Consider the following 7,508-nt stretch of genomic DNA (forward strand, 5'->3'; position numbering starts at 1 on the left):
AATACACAGCAGGGGGGCCCAGTCCTGGGGTTGCATGATAGGATTGCAAGATGGGCCCAGAGGGAAGAAGTAACCATCTGGGCAGTGTTGCTAAAAGCTGCTGTGTGTATCAATAATAATAATAGGGAATAATGACTTAAAAAAAGAAAAAAAGGGACTTCCTTGGTGGTACAGTGGTTAGGACTCTATGCTTGCACTGCTGGGGAGGGGTGGGTTTGATTTCTGGTTGAGGAACTAAGATCCTGCATGTTGTGGGAAACAGCCAAAACATAAAAAAATAAAATAATAAATGGGACAGTCTCTTTACACCTGCTTATAGGTGGACACAGATGCCAGGGTTTCTCAACCCTGAATCAGTTGCAGCTTAGAATAGTGGCCGCCTTGAGAGACGGGGTCATATTTCCTGGGGAATGAGATTGGGACAGAGATGTTTTCTGCACAACCGTATCGAGCCTTTGAATTTTGAACCATATAAATATTATTTCCCATAAAAATATAAGTTGAAGTAAAGCTGTTAAAAGAAAAAAAAAAAAGACCAGCAACTTTGTAATGGTCTGCATATCTCAGCGTGCTTAGTTGTTCAGTCATGTCTGACTCTGTGTCACCTCATGGACTGTAGCCCTCTGGGCTCCTTGGTCCATGGGGATTCTCCAGGCAAGAATAGTTTTTTTCATCAAGCGTCAACCATAATAATTTTTTAAAGAAAATCTTTGGCCGAACCACATAACATGTAGGATCTTAGCTCCCAGACCTGTATTTGAACCTGTGTCCCCTACATTGGAAGCATAGAGTCTTAACCACTGGATAACCAGGGAAGTCCCCAAACATAATCTTTTTATTTAATTTCCTCTCTTCACTTTGAGGATATTTTTGTGTTTTCACTATTGTAAATAACACAGGGATGAATATCTATGGACAGAACTTGCAGTGTTCATTGGATGATTAACTCTGCTTCTTACATGGACTCCTTTCCTCCCTCCCACCTCCCCTCTCTACTTTAAACATTTATTGAGCACCAACTGAATGCTGAGCCCCAAACTGGGCACCAGAGATACACAGGAGACCAAAAGGACACTAATGCAGATGCTTTTTGTCTTGGAGTTCAGTGGCTACACTGAAACTTCTAGAACTTTCCAAGTGACAGACTCCACCTGTGCCTTCCACAATGGGAGCCCACAGCACCGCATGGCTCTTGAGCACTTGAAAGGAGCCCATTGCAACTGAAGAAGTCCAATTTAAATTGTATTTACTTTTCATCCATTTATTTAAATTTAAATAGCAGCTCAGAGCTGATGGCCTCCACATTGGATAGTGTGTGTGCTGTTCCTTCAGTCATGTCTGACTCCTTGCGACCTTAAAGACTATAGACCTCCAGGCTCTTCTGTCCATGGGATTCTCCAGGCAAGAATACTGGAGTGGGTTGCCAGTGGTACTGCCAGTGGTTGCCAGTGGGTTGCAGGGGATCTTTCCAACCCAGGGATTGAACCTGTGGTTCTTATGTCTCCCGCATTGGCAGGCAGATTCTTTACCACTATAGCCACCTGGGAAACCCCTATTGAATAGCACGTGACTGGAGCTCACTGATCCAGGCAGGATTGATCGCAGAGACAGACAGCAGTGAGCACTGGCTTGAAGCAAGGTCTTAGTTCCCTGCCCAGGAACTGAACCTGCGTAGCCTGGATGAAAATCAGAAATCCTGGCCACTAGTAGTCCACCAGGGGCCTCAGGCTTAAAGCAGAGTTCCTCCTGGGTGTTTACTCCATCGAAAAATGCATTTCTCAAGGAGGCCAAAATCTGTAGAAACACTACAAAGCTTATTATTAGAGACACAACACAACAAGCTGGAGAGCACACAGAGAAACAATTTGTTTAGTTAAAGGACTTCCCTGTAGTCCGGTGGCTAAGCCTCTGGGCTCCCAATGCAAGGGGCCTGGGTGCAATCTCTGGTCAGGGAACTAGATCCCACATGCTGGAACTAAGATTCTGGCCAAATAAATGAATAAATATTTTTAAAGAGCGTCCAAACATTAAAAAAAAAAAAGACTGAAGCAAGGTAGAGATAGCCCTACACACGGAAAAGGGTGCAAGCATCTTTCTTAGAAAGGAAGAATGCAGTGAAGAGACGATTAAATCATTTATATATGGTAGTTCTTCAGGGTCTTTGTTTACCTTTGACCAATTACCTGGTTTATTTTTCCACACCTCACCCACCCTAGGACCCTCTCCAACATGTGGGAACAATTTTTTTCCAAGATGGATTCCAGCCTAGAGGCCTACGGGGAGGCTTGTCAACACCTATTATGGGGTGGCAGCCCTTCCTCTTTGACACTCAAGGAGCTTTTCTGTACATGTGCAGTGTCTCCCTTGTCCCCAGGATGGGAAACATGTAACCTCTTGATCTTTTACTCAAACAGGATTACTTTTAAGACCATTGATTCCTGAGACTTCCCTGGTGATCCAATGGTTAAGATTCTACACTCCCAATGCACGGGGCCTGGGTTCAATCCCTGGTCCGGGAACTAGATCCAACCTGCCACAACTAAGAGATTCTACATACTGCAACTAAGACCTGGAGTAACCAAATAAATCATACATATTTAAGAAATAAAAAAAAGACAAGCTGTGGTACATATACACAATGGAGTATTACTCAGCCATTAAAAAGAATGCATTTGAATCAGTTCTAATGAAGTGGATGAAATTGGAGCCTATTATACAGAGTGAAGTAAGCCAGAAAGAAAAACACCAATATAGTATACTAATGCATATATATGGAATTTAGAAAGATGCAAATGATAACCCTGTATACGAGACAACAAAAGAGACACAGATGTATAGAACAGTCTTTGGGACTCTGTGGGAGAGGGTAAGGCTGGGATGATTTGGGAGAATGGCATTGAAACACGTATGTTGTCATATGTGAAACAAATCACCAGTTCAGGGTTGATGCATGTTACAGGATGCTTGGGGCTGGTGTGCAGGGATGACCCAGAGGGAGGATAAAAGGAGGAGGGAGGTGGGAGGGGGGTTCAGGAGGGGGAACTCATGTACACCCGGGGAGGATTCATGTCAATGTATGGCAAAACCAACCGATATAAAATTGTAAAATAATTAGCCTCCAATAAAAAAAAAAAGAAATGACAAAGAAAAAAAATAAAGCCATATGGGAATTGAAAAAAAATAAAAATAAAAAAAGACAACACTGGACAGCCACATCTAAGATAATGAAATAAGGTTACTCTTTAATTCCATACACAAAAATAATATGTGAGACCAGACACTACAAAACTGATAGAGGTAAACAGGCAGAACACTTTCTGACATAAACCACAGCAACATCTTTTTTGATCCACCTCTCAGAACAATGGAAATAAAAACAAAAATAAACAAATGGGACCTACATAAACTCAAAAGTTTTTGCACAGCCAAGGAAACAATAAACAAAATAAAAAGACAACCCACAGATTCAGAAAAAATATTTGCAAATGATGTGACCAATAAGGGATTAGTCTCCAAAATTTACAAACAGCTTATGACACTTAACAGCATCAAAACAAACAACCCACTCAAAAAACCGGCAGAGGACCTCAATACACATTTCTCCAAAGAGAATATACAGATGGCCAACAGGCACATGAAAAGATGTTCAACATTGATAATTATTAGAGAAAGCAAATCAAAACTCAATGAAATATCACCTTACACTGGTCAGAATGGCTAGCATAGGGCATGTGGCTCCCCTCCCTTCCTCCCAGCCCCATGGTTTTCGTTTCAGGATCTCAGGGACAACCTTGGAGCCTCTTGTTCTGAATCACTAGGAAATTCATATGGGGTCTATAGGGGGTTCATAAATAACGCCCCTAAACAAACAAACAAACAGAATGGCTGGCATAAAAAAACAAACAAACACAAACACAAATACTGGAGAGGATGCGGAGAGAAGGGAACACTCCTACATTGCTGGTGGGAATGTAATCTGATAGAGCCACTATGGAGAACAGTGTGGATGTTCCTTAAAAAACTAAACATAGAGCTATCATATGACCCTTCAATCCCACTCCTAGGCCTATACCTGAACAAAAACACGATCTGAAAGGATACATGTACCCCTATGTTCATTGCAACACCGTTTAAAATAGACAGGACACAGGAACAACCTAAATGTCCATCGACAGAGGAATGGATAAAGATGTGGTACATATATACAATGGAATATTACTCAACCATTAAAAAGAACGAAATAATGTCATTTGCAGCAACAAAGGTGGACTTAGAGAGTGTCACACGAGTGAAGTAAGACAGAGAAGGAGAAACACTGTATGACATCCCTTATATACAGGATCTCAAAAGCAATGGTACAAATGAACTCATAGAACAGAAAGAGACTTCCAGACTTAGAAAAGGAACTTATGGTTGCCTGGTGGAGGGGGGTGCATACGTGCTCAGTCGTGTCTGACTCTTTGCGGACCTATGGACTATAGCCTACCAGGCTCCTTTGTGCGTGGGATTCTCCAGGCAAAAATACTGGTATGGGTTGCCATGCCCTCCTTCAGTGGATCTTCCTGACCCAGGGATTGAACCCACATCTCTTAGGTCTCCTGCACTGGCAGATGGATTCTTTACCACTGGTACCACCTGGGGGAGAATGGATACATAACTATGTATGGCTGAGTCTCTTCACTGTTCACCTGAAACTAACATGACATTGTTAACTGACTATATTCCAACACAAAATAAAATTTTTAAATTTGGGGAAAAAAAAGACAAGACCATTGATTCCTGTGGTCATACTATTTTCCCAACAGGCTGAGGTCGTGCCAGCAGCAACCAAAAGTTGCCAGAGCCTCCCTCCATCCTCCTGAAAGCCTTCCTCCTGGCTGGGAGTTATCCTCCTCCCATGTATCTATTGACTCCTCAGAAAGCATGGGGGACAGCTGGGGACATAGTGGAAAAGAGTCCGGCTCCCTGCACTGGGAGGGAGCTTGGAGTTCATGGAATATGGGGAGGATAGATGATAAACAAACAACTCAGTAAAATGATGGCAAGTTTTCTATTAGAAAAATAAATAGGGTGTGGTAGGGACTTTGGCTGAGGGAGGTCAGCAAGGGCTTCCTAAGGAGGTGATATTTGTGCAGATGCCTAAGGAGGAGGAGGAGTCAGCCATGTGTCTATCTGGAGACATTCTAGGCAGGAGACATTGCTTGTGCAAAGGCCCTGAGGTAGGGACAAATTTGGATAATAGAAAAAGCAAGATGATTTCAGAAAAAATCTACTTCTGCTTCATTGATTATGCTATAGCTTTTGACTGTGCGGATAAAAAAAACTGTGGAAAATTCTTAAAGAGGTGAGAATAGCAGACCACCTAACCTGCCTCCTGAGAAACTTGTACGCCAGTCACGAAGCAACAGTTAGAATTGGACATGGAACAATGGACTTGTTCCAAATTAGGAAAGGAATACATCAAGGCTGTATATTGTCATCCTGCTTATTTAGCTTATATGCTGCTAAGTCACTTCAGTCGTGTCTGACTCTGTGTGACCCCATAGACGGAAGCCCACCAGGCTCCCCCATCCCTGGGATTCTCCAGGCAAGAACACTGGAGTGGGTTGCCATTTCCTTCTCCAATGCATGCAAGCGAAAAGTGAAAGTGAAGTCGCTCAGTCGTGTCCGACTCTTAGTGACCCCATGGACTGCGCCTATCAGGCTCCTCCGTCCATGGGATTCTCCAGGCAAGAGTACTGGAGTGGGGTGCCATTGCTTTCTCCAAAGCAGAGTACATCATTCGAGATGCTGGGCTGGATGAAGCACAGCTGGAATCAAGGGACAGCACCCTAGAGCACACAGCTGAGGGAGGGGGCAGCTAGGTCCCAGGCAGGGGATCAGAGAGAACCAGCTGGAACCCACCTCTGGACAGTGTCCAGTCCTGATCCTGAGTCCTCTCCCAGCAGCTGACCCCAGGGAATGGGGCCTTGGGGGAGGACTTTCCTCTTTTACCTTCATAAGAGGCTCTTTAGTTCCTCTTCACTTTCTGCCATAAGGGTGGTGTTATCTGCATATCTGAGGTTATCAGTATTTCTCCTGGCAATCTTGATTCCAGTTTGTGCTTCATCCAGTTTTAAGAAAAGACTGACTTAAAACTCAACTTTCAAAAAACTAAGATCATGGCATCCAGTCCCATCATTTCATGGCAAATAGATGGGGGAAACCATGAAAACAGTGACCGATTTTATTTTCTTGGGCTCAAAAATCACTGTGGACAGTGACTGCAGCCATGAAATTAAAAGACGCTTGTTTCTTGGAAGAAAAGCTATGACAAACCTAGAGAGCATATTAAAAAGCAGAGACATCACTTTGCCAACAAAGGTCTGTATAGTGAAAGCTATGGTTTTTCCAGTAGTTGTATTTGGGTGTGAGAGCTGGCCGTAAAGAAGGCTGAGCACTGAAGAATTGACGCTTTCAAACTGTGGTGTTGGAGAAGACTCTTCAGTGTCCATTGGGCTGAAAAATCAAACCAGTCAATCCTAAAGGAAATCAATCCTAGATATTCACTGGAAGGACTGATGTTAAAGTTGAAGCTCCAATACTTTGGTCACCTGATGCAAAGAAGTGACTCATTGGAAAAGACCCTGATGTGGGAAAGATTGAAGGCAGGAGAAGAAGGAGACGACAGAGGATGGGATGGTTGGATGGCATCACTGACTCGATGGACATGAGTTTGAGCAAGCTCCGAGAGATGGTGAAGGACAGGGAAGACTGGAGTGCTGCAGTCCATGGGGTCGCAAAGAGTTGGACACAACGGAGTGACTGAACAACCAGGGACAAACTTCTCAAGGGCGGCTTGGCGGGGGCAGAGACAGCAAGGGCACAGAGGTGGGGAAAATGGGCCAGTAGGTGCTGGGCAACACCAAGCAGGTGCTTTGGAAGGAAAGGTAGCGGGACTGACCTTCAGAGATCTTGGGGAATTCACAGCAGTGCCTTCATCTTTTCTGGGTGCCTTCTGGTGGGTGGGGGAACTCCGCAGGGGTGGGGCAGGCCCCATTTGGGTGGGGACTAAGCCTATCCCCTCCTCCTGGCCACCCGCTCCCACATACACACAGGTGTTCCCCTTGGGGCATTTCAGTCCTGGAAAAGCTGGGCTTTCAGGTATTGCAGCAGCTCTGGCCCTTTGTAGCCCAGGGGAGGAGGGAAAGATGGGGCCGAGGGGTGGGGGATTGTGGAGGAAGGCTGTGGACAGGCTTCTTCCATTATGGCACAAGGAAATGTGTGACAAGGCTTAGGTGTGACATTTGGACCTCAGGAGGACAGCTGATGCCGGGAGCCTTGAGGGGACAACTGAGGCAGAGGTGTCTCCAGGCACCCACGGACAGCCCCCTGGAGCACACAGCTGAGGGAGGGTCAGCTAGGGCCCGGGCAGGGGGTCAGAGGGAAACAGCTGGAAACCACCTCTGGACAGTGTCCAGTCCTGATCCTGAGTCCTCTCCTGGCAACTGACCCCAGGGAATGGGGCC

This window comes from Moschus berezovskii, chromosome 8, assembly GCF_049115385.1.
Source record: "Moschus berezovskii isolate FMDL1 chromosome 8, NW_MosBer_1.0, whole genome shotgun sequence".
In the NCBI taxonomy this organism is placed as follows: Eukaryota; Metazoa; Chordata; class Mammalia; order Artiodactyla; family Moschidae; genus Moschus; species Moschus berezovskii.